The sequence below is a fragment of the Hibiscus syriacus genome, unplaced genomic scaffold (genome assembly GCF_006381635.1).
Source record: "Hibiscus syriacus cultivar Baekdansim isolate YM2019G1 unplaced genomic scaffold, ASM638163v2 tig00110677_pilon, whole genome shotgun sequence".
In the NCBI taxonomy this organism is placed as follows: domain Eukaryota; kingdom Viridiplantae; phylum Streptophyta; class Magnoliopsida; order Malvales; family Malvaceae; genus Hibiscus; species Hibiscus syriacus.
In genome coordinates, this window is record NW_024062821.1 from 610,663 (window position 1) to 629,674 (window position 19,012).

At 33.4% G+C, this 19,012-nt stretch overlaps 1 long non-coding RNA gene across 1 annotated transcript; it reads right to left on the reverse strand.

Moving 5' to 3' along the window:
* Window positions 1–17,247: 17,247 nt before the first annotated feature.
* LOC120138027 lies at window positions 17,248–17,680 on the reverse strand. Its single transcript, XR_005517479.1, has 3 exons — window positions 17,561–17,680; window positions 17,385–17,452; window positions 17,248–17,291 (listed from the first exon to the last, which is right to left on the reverse strand). It is a non-coding gene; the product is annotated as an uncharacterized LOC120138027 (long non-coding RNA).
* Window positions 17,681–19,012: the final 1,332 nt, after the last annotated feature.

Sequence of the window (19,012 nt, forward strand, 5' to 3'; positions counted from 1 at the left end):
GGGTCAATTACGAGATTAGTACCTAAACTATTAGTTTTGATCTGTTTCAGTACTTAAATTTTCAATTTTTTAAAATCATACAGAAGTTAAAACTTAATTTCACTGTATCTTTTTATGATTAAATTATATTATTCATCACTCAACTATCTTCGCACTCCTATTTGAGTATTAAAGTTTAAATTTTTTTAATTTAACTACTCAAGTTTCAAATTGCTCCTTTTTAATCATTCTATTTTTATTTTATTAATAATTTTTGTGGCATGACAATTTTTATTATTATTTTATTAATAATATATAATTAAAAATAATAAATAAATAAATTTGAACGTTAGAGTGATATAATTAGGGAGTAATTTGAAAATTAAGTAATTAAATTAAAAAATAAACTTTGGTTACCAAAATAGGAGTGAGAAGATAGTTGAATGATGTAATTTATCCATAAAAAAGTGTCACATGTATATCACCCGTTAAGTTTTTAACGACGAAATACTATAACGAAACAAAAACTACAAGTTATGTATGGTTTTTAAAAAATTGAAAATTTAGATATTAAAACAGACCAAAATTGATAGTTTGGTTCCTATATGCGTAATTTACCTAAAATCTATGCATTAAATTGAGAAAAGTTGAGGATTTTATTGATTAATATGGATCAAAATAAAGTTTAAGGATTAACTTAAAAAATTGACAAGTTCAATGACTATAAAGTTGTTTTATCCCATATAATAACTTGATCAATATATATTCAAAATTATTACCTAGTTTTGTTATTTCTTTCTTTTTCTACATTTTTTTAAATATTGAGAATTATCATCATTTAAATATTGATCAAATTATTACTAGTTTTATTATTTCTTTCTTTTTCTACATTTTTAAAATATTAAGAATTATCATCATTTAAATATTGATCAAATTGGCCTCTCGTTTTCTTTCACTTATAAACAAATGGATTTTTTTTTAATTTTGGTTCAAAAAAGAAAAAAAATAAAATTTAACATAATTAATATAGTTAGTATATCAAACTTATAATTTTAAATAATTTTCATAAGTATCATATTTATTTATATGACAAATAATAAAATATGAAAAATAATATTATGATCTTAAGTGGAAAATTATATTATTTTTAATGTATAAGATCTAATTTTTAATAACTCAAAATTAAATATTATTTTAAATAATTACATTTTTACAATAATAATACTTTAACCTCATAAAATTATAAAAATTAATATACTAAATATGAAAAATATAAAAATAATTTTAACTAATCAAATTTTATTAATATTTTATTAAATTAAACTATTTTTATATTATTTTATTAATATTTTATTAAATTAAACTCTTGTATATTATTTTATTAAGTTCATGATTTTGAGTAAAGCACAAAAATAAGAATTAAGAAAGATCCATAAGAAAAAAATATTATTTCAAGAGTATTTGTGTCCAAAGTGGTGATAATTGTTTATTACCTAAGAATTCAGAGTAAATGACACTCCCATCATTTTAACTTAAAAATACTACTAATAATAATAAATTATTACCTGATAATAATGTTGAAAATATTTTGATGTTTCGATATAACAAATTAAGTTAAATGAATTTTAAGATTTTACAAAAGGTTTTCTAAAGTATATTCAATATAATTATTCGAATATCAAAATATTACTCTAACTCTTTCAAAATTCTTTTTAATCCTTACTAAAGTGTAAAAATATGTTAAACAAATTTACAAAGTATTTCGAGCCTTAATCGAGTCAAAAATCATTTCTTAATTAAAATCAAACCAAAATGGACAGAGGGAACCGATTCCCCCCAAAGGGGGTACCGATTCCCCCTGAATGGTTTGACTCCGAGAAATAACAGAATGCTCGAAGGGAACCGATTCCCCCTGTTCAACGGTCGAAATATTTGAATTTTACACTAAGGGAATCAATTCCCTATGAGGGGTACCGATTCCCCCTACGCTCCAAGCAGTTTTATTAATTGTTTTCACACTTAAACAACTCCATTGACTCCACTAATCATCCCCAACGTTCAGAATCAATTGAAGGAGTATTTAAACAAGCTTAGAAGCCATTGATCAACAACAAGAAACAAGAATCGACAAGAATCAAGAGAGAATCAAAGAGAAAGCATCAAACCTCAAGTTTGAGCATTTTCAAGCCTATTTCATTCAATATTCAATTTTGCTTTCAAGAACACTTATTTTGCTCAATTGTATTATTCTTGAGTGTTCTTTCTTTGTTCTAGAATTGTGCAGACACATTTGCCTTGTGAGTTTTTTCATTAAGTTTGCGAATTTGTAATATTCTCTTTGAGAAAGAGTGTTCTCAAGAATTGGGGTATATTCTTGAGGGAGTTGTAATGTTATCTCTTTGTCCTCAAAAGAAAGAACAAATTAGTGAATTTGTTGGAAAATCCTTAGTGTGGATAGCTAAGGTAGTGGACATAGACTTTGGTTGAGAAATCGAACCACTCTAAATCGTTGTGCAAATTACTTTTAATTTTTTGCAAAAGCTTCCACCAAATTTTTAATTGCCAATTCACCCTCCTCTTGGCCGATTCCATCGATCGATTAATTCAATAATTGGTATCAGAGTTTGACTCATTTGAAGGTTTAATCACCTCTTGAGTAGATCCGGGAAGAGTTACATCGATAATCAAGTCATCAATGGCCTCCACTTCAAACTCCAACTTCAATCTTGATTCATTACCCGTCAACAAGCCTCATTTCTTCAATGGAGCTAATTAAGCTTATTAGAAGAATATGATGATGTATTTCATTCAAGAAAGTGACATGGGAGCATGGAATATTATAGAAGACATATATATTAAACCTTCCACTCACCCAAGAGTGTGGAGTGAATGAGAGACAAGAATGTTCCAGCTCAACTCCAAAGCCATCCATATTATTTTTTGTGCACTTGGACTAGATGAATATGGAAGAGTTTCATCTTGTACAACCGCCAAAGAAATATGGGACAAACTACAAGTCACTCATGAAGGCACCGACAAGGTAAAAGAATCTAAAATTAGTCTCCTAACTCATAGCTATGAAAATTTCAGGATGAAACCAGATGAAGACATCCAAGCTATGACGGATAGATTTTCCACGATTGTCAATGGTCTCAAATCATATGGAGAGATCATTCCAAATGAAAAACTTTTTGAGGAAGTTGGTTTACTCGCTTCCAAAATCGTGGCAATCAAATCCTTAACCCTTGAAGAACTAATCGGCTCACTCCTCACTCATGAAATGATGCTTCAAGATGAGGTAGACCTCGATAAGATTGATAAGACACCAAAAGAAAAGGAGAAGAAGAAGAAGAAGAACGTTGGAATTGCTCTCAAATCCACAAAAGATGAGAGTGATTCAGATGAAGATGACGATGACGAGGAAATGGCATTATTTGCCAAACGGTTCAAAAAATTGATAAGGCCAAACCGAGGAAGAAAATTCAAACGAAATGAAGGCTTCAAAACTGAACCAAAGGAGAATGACCCTATCATTTGCTACGAATGCAAAAAGCTGAGGCATGTCAAATACGATTGCCCTCAATTAAAGAAAAAGGGTCAATCAAAGAAGAAGCACAAGACTCATGTAGCTACATGGAGCGATGAAGAAGGTTCTAATGAAGAGGAACAAGAAGTAGCAAACTTGTTCTTGATAGCATTCGGGGAAGATTCTAAGGTAACCTCTAACTCATTCGATTTGGATGAATTATTAGAGGATTATAATGGATTGGCTTCGGATTATAAGACTTTATTTTCAAAATACAAAAATGATATTTCAAAATTAAAAACTGAAAATAGTCTTATGTCCAAAACCAACAATGATCTTGAAAGTAAAATAAAAAATTTGCAAATCAGACTAGAAGAGTTTGAAAAGAAAAATCTTGATTTGCAAAATTTACTTTCAAATGTCAATGATGATCATCAAAAGAAAATTGATGATCTTAAAGCTTCTTTTGATAAAGTTGGAACAAAACGTTTTGAAAATGGAGAAAATTCAAAATCCAACTTTGTTAGAAAAAGTTTAAAACTACAATCATAGAGGTCCCCGAAGAACCTCTAATGGAAAAATCGTTAGAAGTATATGGTTCCTAAAGAACTCATTACTACTAAAGATAAGGATATCCTACACAAATGGACACCTAAGGGGACTAGGATTTTGGAAACTAATGAATATGGACCCAAAAGAATTTGGGTAGCAAAAATAAAAAATTAATCTATGTTTGTAGGAAAAGGAGCATTGCTACAAGGCATGGGGAAAAAATTCAAACTCATGGTACCTTGATAGTGGATGCTCAAGACACATGACCGGAGACAAAAGCCGATTCATAGAGCTCAACAAATAAAAAATTAATCTATGTTTGTAGGAAAAGGAGCATTGCTACAAGGCATGGGGAAAAAATTCAAACTCATGGTACCTTGATAGTGGATGCTCAAGACACATGACCGGAGACAAAAGCCGATTCATAGAGCTCAACGCCAAAAATGGATGAGAGGTAACTTTTGGTGATAACTCAAAAGGTCCCATTGAAGGTATAGGCATTGTAGGTAATATCTCTTCTATACAAATTAAGAATGTTTTATATGTGAATAGATTAAAGCATAATCTATTGAGTATTAGTCAATTGTGCGATAAGGGATTCAATGTCATGTTTGATATTAATGGTTGTAAAATTATTGACATTGCATCTAATCGGATTACGTTTGTTGGTCATAGAATAGGAAACATTTACATGGTGCATTTAGATTCTATAAATATGACTAATTTATGCCTAGTTGCTAAGGATGAGCATGATAGTTGGTTATGGCATAGGAGATTAAGACATGCTAGTATGAGTGTTTTGTAACGGTTAGTTCAAGGAGATTTAGTTCAAGGGTTGCCTAAACTAAAATTTGATAATAATAAAATCTGTGATGCTTGTGCTAAAGGAAAACAAAAGCGAGTTTCTTTTAAATCCATTAACGACGTATCCACTAGTAGAGTATTACAATTGATCCATTTAGATCTCTTTGGGTCATCTAGAACTACTAGCTTGGGTGGAAAACAATATGCATTTGTATTGGTAGATGATTATTCTAGATATACTTAGGTTTTATTCTTAAGTACTAAAGATGAAGCATTAGAAATATTTATCACATTTCCAAAAGTAATCCAAAATGAAAAAGGTTACTCTATAACTAGTGTTAGGAGTGATCATGGAACTGAATTTGAAAATCTTGGATTTACTGTATTTTGTAATTCTAACGGTATTAGCCATAATTTTTCAGCACCTAGAACCCCTCAACAAAATGGAGTTGTTGAGAGAAAAAATCGAACTTTAGAAGAAATGGCTAGAACTATGTTTTGTGAAAACAATTTGCCAAAATATTTTTGGGCGGAAGCCACAAATATTGCTTGTTATGTTATTAATCGAGTAATGATTAGGCCTATTTTGAAGAAAACTCCATATGAACATTTTAAAAATAAAAAGCCTAACATCAGCTGTTTTCATCATTTTGGATGTAAATGTTTTGTTTTAAACAACGGTAAAGACAATCTTGGCAAATTTGATGCTAAAAGTGATGAAGGAATTTTTCTGGGTTATTCTTAAATTCTAAAGCATATCGAGTATTTAATAAAAGAACTTTAGTTGTAGAAGAGTCTATACATGTTGTTTTCGATGATAATCCTCTTCCAATGAAGGATTCTTGTGTGAATGATGATGTAGGTATTATAAACATACATGACGTTGGAGAACCATCATCAAAGGAAGAAACGAAATATGAGGAAACTCAAGATCCTCTCGAGAATCCAACCATTGAAGAAAGTTACCCAAGGGAATACAACTATGTCAATGATGGTGAAATAATAGGGTGATCCATCCAAAGGGGTAAGAACTCGATCTTGTCTTAGAAATATTTGTAATTATGTGGCATTTATCTCATGCATAGAGCCTAAGAATATTAAATAAGCATTAAATGATGAACATTGGATTATGGCTATGCAATAAGAGTTAAATCAATTTGAGAGAAGTAAAGTATGGTCATTAGTTGAAAGGCCTAGTAACAAGTCTACTGTAGGTACTAGATGGGTATTTAGAAATAAGCTTGATGAAAGTGGTAATATAGTGAGAAACAAAGCTAGACTTGTTGCTCAAGGGTATACTCAAGAAGAAGGCATATACTATGATGAAACATACGCTCCAGTAGCTAGGATGGAAGCAATTAGAATGTTATTAGCATTTGCATGTTTCAATGAATTTAAATTATATCAAATGGATGTTAAAAGTGCAATTTTAAATGGTTTTATAAAAGAAGAAGTGTATGTGAAACAACCTCCTGGTTTTGAAGATTCAAAATTTCCAGATCATGTTTTTAAATTGACAAAAGTGCTTTATGATTTAAAACAAGCTCTTAGAGCTTGGTATGAAAGATTGTCAAAAATTTTAATTGAAAAAGGTTTTTCAAAAGGGAAGGTTGACACTACATTGTTTTTAAAGCATAAAGGTAAAGATTTATTAGTAGTTCAAATTTATGTTGATGATATAATATTTGGTTCTACTAATGATGTTCTTTGCCAAGAATTTTTCTAAGCTAATGAAAAGTGAATTTGAGATGAGCATGATGGGGGAGCTCTCATTTTCTTGGGACTCCAAATCAAGCAAAGAAAAGATTGCATCTTCATCAATCAAGCTAAGTACGTCAAAGATATGCTCAAGAAGTTTGGACTGGAAAACGGGAAGTCTCATGCCACTCCAATGAGTTCATCAACAAAGCTTGACAAAGATGAAAGAGGTAAATGTGTGGATGTTAAATTATATAGGTCAATGATTAGCTCTTTGCTTTATCTAACCGTAAGTAGACCATATATTATGTTTAGCGTTTGCTTATGTGCTAGATTTCAATCATGTCCTAAGGAATCACATTTACTAGCTGTCAAGAGAATTTTTAGATACCTTAAGGACACTCCTAGTTTAGGACTTTGGTATCCTAGAGACTCTAGATTTAGCTTGCATGCCTTCTCTGATGCGGATTATGGAGGATGCAAATTAGATAGGAAAAGCACCTCCGGTACTTGCCAATTCCTTGGAAATATGTTGATTTCTTGGTTTTCAAAGAAGCAAAATTGTGTTGCACTATCTACCACTGAAGCGGAATACATTTAAGTCGGGAGTTGTTTGATAGGGAAGCGGTGGCAGATTGATGAACATTGCTCTTGTTGAGGAATCAAACCTAGAAAAGCTCTAGACTCGATGAAGAATAATAAGAGATGAATGGGGAAGGTAGCGGCAATAGCTAGGGTTCTTTGGGGTTTCTTTAAGTGCTGGAAACAAGGTAAGAAAAAAGATTAGAACAAGATAAAAAAAATATAAAGAAATTGAAAATAAAATATGATAACCAAGAAATCAAAAGATCTCCCTTATGAAGGTGAACGGTAAAGATGATGATGGTGAGGATGGATTTGTGGAAAATAGATGGATAAGTGTCCTATCGAGCCCTCCTAGTCGCAATGAAAAAGGTAAACACGATAATACGACTCTAACCAACCCTCCTAGTCGCAATGAAAAGGCAAATTGGAGTGTGAAGATTAATCTCCCTCACAAGAACATGAAAGAACTCCAGGAGAAGAAGCTTCGAAGGCACAAGGCAATCAGCACTTGCAAAAACGAACTCTCGTTGTATTATTAATCAAATAAAATCTTAAATTACAAAGTTTAATGAAGCCTCCTTTATATAGGAGCTGAGTTCTAAAGGTCCTAAATAACTAATGAATAAAATAATAATAAACTAAACATATCTTAACTCTAATTCCTAATAAAATAATAATAACTAAAGATAATATTTTTAACCCAACCTTAATTCCTAATAAAATAAAAAATCTAATCCTAAAAGATAATGCATCATCCTATATTAAGTTATATTACAAATAATCAATAAAATATTGAAAATTCGTAATATTTACAATATCCCGTATTAATCCCGTATAGGATTTTCTGCATGCACCGTCTTCAGTAAAATAGCCATATCTTGAGTTATCGATATCGGATTGATACGATTCAAGAACCGTTGGAAAGATAAGAGACAAACAGTCGTATCTCCAGAAGATATCTTGACTAAATAAGATCAGAATCTCATTAAAAAAGTCATCGTAAGGCTGCTTCTGTTCTAATCTTCTTTTCCAATGCTTGGACGAGTGGATCAATTTGGAAGAGTTATTACTTCTTCCTTTGATGTGAGCCTTGTGATGCATGTATCATCCTCCCTTTATTCAAAAAGATTCGACCTCTAATCTGAAACATTAAAGGGAGCAACATTAGAATCGTTTAATGATTCATTCACATTATACTTACCGAATAGATATGCTTTGAATCTTCGAGACTTTGTTCTTCTAATAGGTTCGAGTAGAAACATTAGTCCAAAGAAGCATGTATTATGGACTATGGTGCATGTATCATTCCCCCACTCCTCAAAAGGATTCGTCATCGAATCTGAAAATCCAAAAGAAAGAGATTTAGATGTGTTGAAAGAAAAACTTGTGAAACATTTACCAGGATCAATGTGATGTGTCTTTATGCGTTTTAGTCGAGGTTTCTTCTTTGTAGGAACTGATTTCTTGTAGTCTTGAAATCCTCTTTTGCATACAAGTCTTGTAATTTGATGTTTTGGTTGAAATTCAACATGGCGCCGGCCACTGTTGGCTTTATGTATGATTATTTCAGATAATTTCTCCATGGTTTTATTTGTGTGTGGCGAGAATGAGTGTTTAAAAACCATGTCAACTGGTTTGTTAAAGTAATCCCTTAAGTCTCCTAAGTGGGGTTCATGAATTAATGATTCCCGGGAGGAGCTTTGTGGACTGTAGAACCTGTTTAGTTGGCAAGGAAACTCATATACAAGATAAAGCTCATTAAAAGCACTTTTAAAAGTATGGGTATAAATATAAAAAATATCCGAGTTATCGTGATATAAATCTTTGATATGTTCAATTCTCGGAATAGTAGTATGAGTTTGATAGGTAAGAGTATACCCTCGTGGTAGTGTATCGTCTACTGTGTTTTGCTTACCTCGGTATGTTACGCACTTAAAGGAGTTGTGTTTAGTATGGATGACAACTTCACGAGCCTTACCTTTGGACTCTCGTAAATCATGACTCTTCATTGATATAGCATAGTGATTAGGGCTTTCAGGTGGTAACGCGTCAAGAGGGTCACCTAGCACTATTCGACAACTCTTGGCGATAGAAGATGGTGTGGGCCAGTCTCGTGTTGCTTTTACTTTCTCATCATTTACATGGATTCCCTGTGCATGAACTATAAAGCATGTGGAGTTGTTCAAGTCATGTTTCGTCATTAAGATGACGTTACGACTAAGGCTTTCATGGATGTAGCCTTTTTGTAACAAATTTAACTCTTTGGTTTCTTCGAGATTGTATGTTTGACGAGGTATGATGGAACCTTGAATTAGATTGGTTTGGTGTTGTTTTCCTTTTTCCAGTTGTAATCCGTCAGGTGGATCACCTAATTATTCTTGAAAATCCTGTAACAAAGATGAAAAAACACTAGCCAAATCCTTGTTAATGTTAGAAATCGAAACAATTGATTCTCTAAAGCGAACAAGGATGGAAGGCTGTTTGTAAAGAAGTTTCTCTCTCAATTATTTTGTGCTCACACATAGATTTTGAGTCACTCTTTTCTTCTCACAATTAGGTTCACTCACCTCCCATGGGTCATTATTCTTTTGGCTTTTGTAACTAGTGACCTCTTTTTCTTTTGCCTCTTTCTCAGCTTTTTCTTTTTTTGCTTTCCCCACCTCCTCACAAATTATCATTTGATCTTTAGGGGCTGGAAGTGTGTCATTATTTACTGGTCGTTCTTTCTCCTTGTCAGGTTTGTCATCTCTTAGCTTTTTAAGAGAAGATGAAGCAGATGACGAGGAAGGATTTGAAGGATTACCTTGGTAAGAGGATGAAGTACCTTGGTAATGTTCTCGGAATCTCCTTTGGATTTGTACTTCGATTGTCATTGCTTTCTTTAGTGTATCTTCAAGGTTTTCGTACCCATGGAGGTCAAGAAGATCAATGATGTTTGAGTTCAAGCCGATGACGAATCTTGACACGGTGACCTCTTCTTTTTCGGTTATGTTAGCCCTATTGAGTAAGGACTGCATCTCTTTGTAGTAGTCTTCAACTGAACTTCTACCTTGTCAAAGTCGGTGTAGCCGTAGTTTAACTTCTCGTGTATAATATGTCGGTAGGAATCGCTTCCTCATGGTTTGTTTGAGGTCGGTCCAAGAAGTGATTGTTGGAATTTGGAAATTCTGGATATTTTTCCTTGTTTGCATCCACCAAGTTCGAGCATATCCTTCGAATTGCATGGTTATGAAGGGAACTTGTTTTGCTTGGGGGTAGTCATGGTATGCGAATATGAGATCAACTTTTCCTTCTCAATCGATGTAACTGTCCGGATCGTTGTCTCCTTTGAAAGACGGGATCATGAACATTGGTTTTGCAAAGAGTTCGGGTGCTTGGAAACGTGGTTGTTCTCGCCTGGGTACCAAAAGTTCAGCATTGTTTAGTCTTGGATTCTGGTTTGGTAGATCCAGTTGTGGTTTTTGTCGTTTTCTCATGGTATTGGTAAGTTCATCAAATCTTTCAACTTGAGTCGTGAGTCGTGCAAGTACGACTAAGATAGCCGTAAGTGTCTTGTTGTTATTGTCACACATCCTGAAATCATAACACTCGAAAGAAAATTTTAAAGTAAAATAAAAATAAAAGAAAGAAAATTCAACAAAGCAAGAAACCTCACAAGTCACTCCAAGAAAGTAACACAACGAGAGGCAAGTAAGCCGATCTTGTACTCTTTAAAACTCACTTTACCAAGTAGTCTTTCACAGTTCGTATCGGAGTTTGATTACTAGCAAAGGCGATAAGAAAAACCTAAAAGCTCTAAGAGGCCAAACAAAGGTTAGACTCCAAGAGAACAAAAATGCAAAGAAGGAAGAAGTATGCAAACTCTTTAGTCCTACTAACACAAGGAAGATAATGTGTTAGATAATGCAAAAGAACAATAACATGGAAAAACAAAAGAACCTAAAGCACTAAGAGGCAAAGAAAAAAAAGAACCAAACCAGAAAACCTAGAAAGCGCTGGATCAACTTGAGAAATGATTTTGAGGGGGTTACCGGTATCCAAAAATTCTGGAAAAATTCTTGAATGTCTTTCGATGCGTCAAGAAACCACCTGTAAAATTTCAGAACCAAATACCTTCAGTAGTATCCAGTAGACTCTATTGAACGGTGAGTCCTCAAACAATCTATTTTTCTTGATCTCAAAAAATTCTGATTTTTTGTGTGAATGATCTCCAATATATGGAGTTTCAATCTGGAAACTTTCACCATAAAATTCCTCCTGTATAATTTTCAAGAAATTCGACAATATTCTAGACCGAATCTGCCGATAAAACTTGAATGATGTATTTAAAGGATTTAATGAACTCTGATCGAAGTGAATTTTGGACTGGAGATTAAACTTAAGAAGAATATGATATCTGGAGAAAATCAGCCCTAAATACCTTCGTTTGCATTTTTTTTTTTGAAATTTTGGCTTTTTTGTTTTTTTGTTTTTTGGCTTTTTTTGTTTTTTTAAAAAAAAATAGCAAACTAACAAGAAGGATTTAAATCTAAATTAAAATTAAATAAAAATAACATGAAATGATGAATCTTCTCTGAACTAGCTCCGTTGGGGTACCTTGACGGTGTTGTGTGTAAGAACAAACAAGATTGCTTGCTTCTTTCCAAGAATCGGCCCAGCTCTGATACCAATTGATAGGGAAGTGGTGGCGGATTGATGAACGTTGCTCTTGTTGATGAATCAAACCTAGAAAATCTCTAGACTCGATGAAGAATAATAAAAGATGAATGGGGAAGGTGGCGGCAATAGCTAGGGTTCTTTGGGGTTTCTTTAAGTGCTGGAAACAAGGTAAGAAACAAGATTAGAACAAGATAAACAAAATATAAAGAAATTGAAAATAAAATATGATAACCAAGAAATCAAAAGATCTCCCCTTATGAAGGTGAACGGTAAAGATGATGATGGTGAGCATAGACTTGTGGAAAATAGATGGATAAGTATCCTATCGAGCCCTCCTAGTCGCAATGAAAAGGCAAACACGATAATACGACTCTAACCAACCCTCCTAGTCGCAATGAAAAGGCAAATTGGAGTGTGAAGATTAATCTCCCTCACAAGAACTTGAAAGAACTCCAGGAGAAGAAGCTTCGAAGGCACAAGGCAATCAGCACTTGCAAAAACGAACTCTCGTTGTATTATTAATCAAAGAAATCTTGAATTACAAAGTTTAATGAAGCCTCCTTTATATAGGAGCTGAGTTCTAAAGGTCCTAAATAACTAATGAATAAAATAATAATACACTAAACATATCTTAACTCTAATTCCTAATAAAATAATAATAACTAAAGATAATATTTTTAACCCAACCTTAATTCCTAATAAAATAATAAATCTAATCCTAAAAGATAATGCATCATCCTATATTAAGTTATATTACAAATAATCAATAAAAATATTGAAAATTCGTAATATTTACAATATCCTGTATTAATCCCGTATAGGATTTTCTGCATGCACCGTCTTCAGTAAAATAGCCATATCTTGAGTTCCCGATATCGGATTGATACGATTCAAGACCCGTTGGAAAGATAAGAGACAAATGGTCGTATATCCAGAAGAAATCTTGACTAAATAAGATCAGGATCCCATTCAAAAAGTCGTCGTAAGTCTGCTTCTGTTCTGGTCTTCTTTTCCAATGCTTGGACGAGTGGATCATTTGGAAGAATTATTACTTCTTCCTTTGATGTGAGCCTTGTGATGCATGTATCATTGCTGTGCACAAGTGTTATGGATGAAACAACAACTTTTTGATTATGGAATTGAAGTAGGTACCATTCCTATCAAAGTGTGACAATACTAGTGCTATTTGTCTCACTAAAAATCCCATCCAACACTCTAGAACTAAGCATATTGATATTAGACATCACTTCATTAGAGACCATGTCGCTAAGAAAGATGTAGTTCTAGAATTTGTTGATACTTTGCACCAATTAGCAGATATCTTTGCAAAACCTTTAGAAAAAGAAAGATTTTGGACACTTAGGAGAGAATTAGGTTTAACTGACCTATCTTCACTTAGTGTTTAAATTAATTTTAGCACTTTTAAGAAAAATGTTTATAATAATAATAATTTTAATTGCATTCTTTGCTATTAGTTAGGGGGAGTTTATGATTCTTAGTAAATATTAATTTTATGTTCAAATGTAGTTTAAAGATAAAATTGATTGATTGAACATGATTAATTTTCAATATATGAGTTGTCAATGCCACTAGAGCAAATTAATTTAGCATTTTGAGTATTTAGAATCGGATTTTTAGCATTTTGGTGCAGAGGGAATCGATACCCCCCTTAAAGAGGAACCAATTTTCCCTTTGAAGGGGAATCGATTCCCCCTTAGGGGAATCGATACCCCCCACGGGGTCTGGAATTTAAGCGCCCCAAATACTCTCATTTTCTCAAAACTCTTTCTCTCAAAACAACCTTTTCAAGTCAGAATTTCATCATATTTCATCTCCTAAACCTGTTAGAATCATTAAAATCGTGCAAACTTCATCCAATCTCACTTAAATCCGAAAATCTTCAAGGTATTTTTCTAAAACTTCTATTTTATCAAATTTTGATTTTAGGACTAGTTTTAATTAGTTCTAGGTTGAACTATATATTGGGCATTGACTATTTGATGTTTCTAAACTAAAGTTTACAACTAATTTCATCAAAATCTCACAATTTTTCAATTGATTTTTGAATTTTCGAAATAAAAAAAACAAAAATCTTTAATTAATTTCAAAATTTGTGTTTTTGATTTAATTATGTTGTTACTATGAAAACTATACGCATATTAATTTTCAAAACTTGTTTTTCAAACATAATTTTTCAAAACTTTGCCCATTAGGATTCGGTTTAGAGAACCTTGAAATATTGCGGACTCAATTGAGTTTTGGGATTAATATTTGTTGCATACATGTGTTTTTAAAATTGCAGGTTACTCTTTCCATTCCGATTATCTTACGTCATGTCTCACAAACGTTCTAGACCTTCCTCTAGTCGATCTAGCCAACCTCAAAATCCACCTCCTATCCAACAAATTCCTAATCCAAATCCCGATGATCCTAATATGACCATTCTTAATTTGTGCTTCAATGAACCATGTCGTAGACAAAATCGACTCTTTCGGTATTCTCAATACTTTGAGTCTTACAAAATTCGGGAAGAACGAATTACATCTCTTCAAGCCACGTTAGACATTAATTTTAGATATCTTCCTACCCTTAGAGAGTGGAAATTTGATAAACTTTGTGAACTTTGAACCAATAGTTTATCACCAACTTGTTCGTATCTTCTACTCTAATGTCGTTTGCGTCCAAAACAGGGATAAAACCGCAACCATAGGAATTTGATCCTATCTTCTAGGACGATTCTTTTATATTGACCCGGAATACATAGCCATCGTATTAGGATTAGATAACGACGGCTTATAAAATGAAAAACAAACGTTAGGTTCTCAATATAAACGAAGGAATAGTGCGAGTATCTTAGATCTCTATGATTGTTTCCATTATTTAATGATCTCTTGGTGGTTTCGACCACCCGGAGGCCGTTACTCCACTCTTTGAGCCTCGGATCTATTTTGGCTACATCGTGTCCAAAATAATCTTAAAATCAACCTACCTCGTAGTATCTTTGCTGAAATTGTCGAAATCGTAAACCTTGTTTCGAATAAGAAACTCTGTTCATCTCTAGTTTACAGTTATATTCTGAGTAATCTATTTTCAAAAGTCAAACTTAGGGTTGGTCTTGATGCCGCTTTTCCACTCAAAAACCAAATCAATCTCTTTTCTTTAACTAAATCGGGATGGAAGATCAATGAAGAGATTGATATATGGGTTCGTACTGGAGAGCAACCTCCGGAAGCAGACGACACCGACGATGAGGCGGAGCAGCATGAGGATCAAGCACAACAAGAAGATCAAATGCCTCCATATTTTCAATCTTTTATGGAGACATTTGATTTTCGATATGCATCCATGGACTCACGACTGACTTCCATAGAATCCAATTTATCATCTATGGGAGCTCAACAATTGAAGATTCTCCGGGAGATGCGCGCGAACAACACAACAATGAATGAACGTCTTAATTCGCTCGCACATGATATGGCTGTAATGCGAGCTCATTTTCCTCCTCCCGATCCTCTTATGGATGTTTGATTCATGCTGTGCTTTACTTCACTTAGATGTAAATTAGAAAGTATTGTTTTAACATTTTGGATGTTTGGATTTGTGGATTGTTTGAATTTGGATGCTTATATGTTTGAATTTATGTTTTGGATGTTATGGATGATTTGAACTTATATGTGAATTTGCTTAAATTTTAATTTTGTGCATCATTTTAGATATATGACCAATTTTACCATTACACTTTTGTTTTGTTATATCAAAAAGGGAGAGATTGTTAAAAACATTTTGATGTTTCAATATAACAAATTAAGTTAAATGAATTTTAGGATTTTACAAAAGGTTTTCTAAAGTATAATTGATATAATTATTTGAATATCAAAATATTACTCTAAGTCTTTCAAAATTCTTTTTAATCCTTACTAAAGTATAAAAATATGTTAAACAAATTTACAAAGTATTTCGAGCCTTAATCGAGTCAAAAATCATTTCTTAATTAAATTCAAACCAAAATGGGCAGAGGGAACCGATTCCCCCCAAGGGGGTACCGATTCCCCCGTGAATGGTTTGGCTCCGAGAAATAAAGAATGCTCGGAGGGAACCGATTCCCCCTGTTCAACGGTCGAAATATTTGAATTTTACACTAAGAGAATCGATTCCCTATGAGGGGGTACCGATTCCCCCCTATGCCCCAAGCAGTTTTATTAATTGTTTTCACACTTAAACGGCTCCATTGACTCCACTAATCATCCCCAACGTTCAGAATCAATTGAAGGAGTATTTAAACAAGCTTAGAAGTCATTGATCAACAACAAGAAACAAGAATCGACAAGAATCAAGAGAGAATCAAAGAGAAAGCATCAAACCTCAAGTTGGAGCATTTTCAAGCATATTTCATTCAATATTCATTTTTGCTTTCAAGAACACTTATTGTGCTCCATTGTATTATTCATGAGTGTTCTTTCTTTGTTCTGGAATTGTGCAGACACATTTGCCTTATGAGGTTTTTCATTAAGTTTGTGAATTTGTAATATTCTCTTTGAGAAAGAGTGTTCTCAAGAATTGGGGTATATTCTTGAGGGAGTTGTAAGGTTATCTCTTTGTCCTCAAAAGAAAGAACAAATTAGTGAATTTGTTGGAAAATCCTTAGTGTGGATAGCTAAGGTAGTGGAATTAGACTTTGGTTGAGAAAGTCGAACCACTCTAAATTGCTATGCAAGTTACTTTCAATTTTCTGTAAAAGTTTCAACCAAATTTTTAATTGCCAATTCACCCCCTCTTGGCCGATTTCATCGATCGATTAACTCAACAAATAATTTTTTTCGTGAACCAAACATGGGAATACAACCGCAAACCAAACGCACCCTTAATGTATACTTTGAGTCATAAAGCATAACATATAATCTTCATGTTTGTGAATCTTTGTGGCCAATTGAATGTGATCATCTTTTCCATAAATTATTACATGATAATTTTTTTTCGTGAACTAAATATGGGAACACAACCGCGAACCAAACCCACCCTTATCGTATACTTTGGGTTTTTCATATGAACTCGTAATATTCTCCATCCCCAATAGTAATCTAATCCTACTGTGTCATATTTATATTTGCTGCTACTTCCATAACTGTACACATTATAGCAGTAAAATTCCATTCTGATAAACAACGAACTTCCTTTTGTTCATCTGATCAAGAATCATGACGATGACAGCAGCTGTTGAAGTCGAACAGCCATCATCGGATACGTTTCCTGGTAGTTTTCTCGAACCGCAAGGACAATTAGAGTACTGGATATTCACTTCTTCCTTCCAATGCGATGCAGACTCAACTAGATCAATGTACACTAATAATTCGTGACTGTGCCTGCAACTACATTATTTGTAGACGAGTGAAGGAAACAACGGTGAAGGAAACAAAAGAGACAAGGGTGAAGGAAACAACTAGATCAATGCGGACCTCGCAAGTCTCTCCCGGAAATCTCCCAATTCCCTCTGAGTTGATATCACAATTCTTTGTAGACGAGTGAAGGAAACAACTACATTATACAGAAAAAAGGATAGAATATAGCTGGAGATTGGATATACCCGAAGTTCAAATGATCAACTCCATAATGATATAAAGGAGGTGGTGCCATATAACCAGGCCTGTATTGCTGCAATTGTGCAAATATTCCAACAAAAGAGAACCAAATTGGTTTCATTCAAATTCATGGAAAGACAAGGGTGCAGATGATAAACCGACAAATAAACAACGGTCGGACCTGCAGGCAAATCTCACAGATGATGTCCCCCTTTACATTGCACCATCTATGGACACATTTCCGGTGAGCATATTGCAACAATCAAGATACAATAATCATGAAAACTGTTGGTTGAATGTGTCCTAGTTTTCTTGATATGCATGTCTAATGGCTTTCGATCGAGGCTTGGTTTTCTTCTCTCGGAAAAGGCTAACCGCTAGCATACATTCAAGGTAACATGAAGAATGCAATGCTAACTTATTCAATTGAATTAGAAATCAGTGATCAGACATTGCTCCTATGGTCTAAGAGTAATGACATTGAGGTTCCAACTAAAAAGAACCAGTTGATGTACAACGGACCTTCAAGCTGCCGCAACAAGAACACGGTGTCTCCATGTTCAAATGTTCATCCTCGTCGTGACAAATCCGACACTCGACCAATTTCCTTTGAGGCGAACCAACATCCCCTTCCATCCAATGAGATGAATGTTCAAATATATCAGCCATGCTTGCTGGGGGCATGCCTTGTTGTGATTGGTGTTTGGAAGCTTCAAGGTTTGATTAAGTTAGCAGCTGGTTCACAAGCTTAGAATTAAAAGCTGAAGATATCTGCAATGGAACCCATACCTCTTTACATTTCATGAACAAAAAAATTATGAAAAATGAAGATCCTATACAACTTAAAAAAAACATAAAAAAAACAAATGATTTCACCAAATGTATTACAAGAAAATGCAACATTCTAGAGAAGATAGGAAGCAAAAACAGGGCTTGAAAAGCTACATATTGAATAATTGGGTAAAAAAACAAAAAAAACACAAAAATTTTAACGAGGTTCAACAATGTGATTACGTTCTTGGTGCCCTGATCGACGCTAGATTTATCATTTAATATCTCATAAATTTTTGTTACATATTCTTTATAATAAATAAATCCTGATATATATTTATAAAAATAACTCCACTTTACCGATATATTTATCGGCCTACAAGAAATGAGATGAAAATGGAGAAGAACAAAAACCCAGGAACCAAAAGGCAAATAATTTGACTGAAAAAAGGGGAGAAAAAGAGACCCGTGTTCCAAAAAGGTATCACCTTGATATTTGAAAAAAAAAACACCATGATTAACGTGGATAGATGCATTGAATTCAATCCAAAAGGGAAAAAGGAGGAGATGCTTACAAGTTACAGGTGAGAAAGAATGGGATTTTCGATTAAAGAAGAAAGCAACAATCTTTTTTATTAATCATAATAATATTATTCTGTTTGGTTTCATTTTTGTTTTGTTTTACTTCCTGAGTTGTTTCTTGAAATGAAGCAAGAGATTGAGTCGGGTCGCTTCAACAGAGAAACAAAGGAATAGCAGAACAAGATTCCAATGCCAAAAATGGCAAGACGGTTGCTTGTTAGAGGTTCTAATAATGGCTTATTTTTACACGGTTTTGCTAATAACCAAACTCTTTGTAACA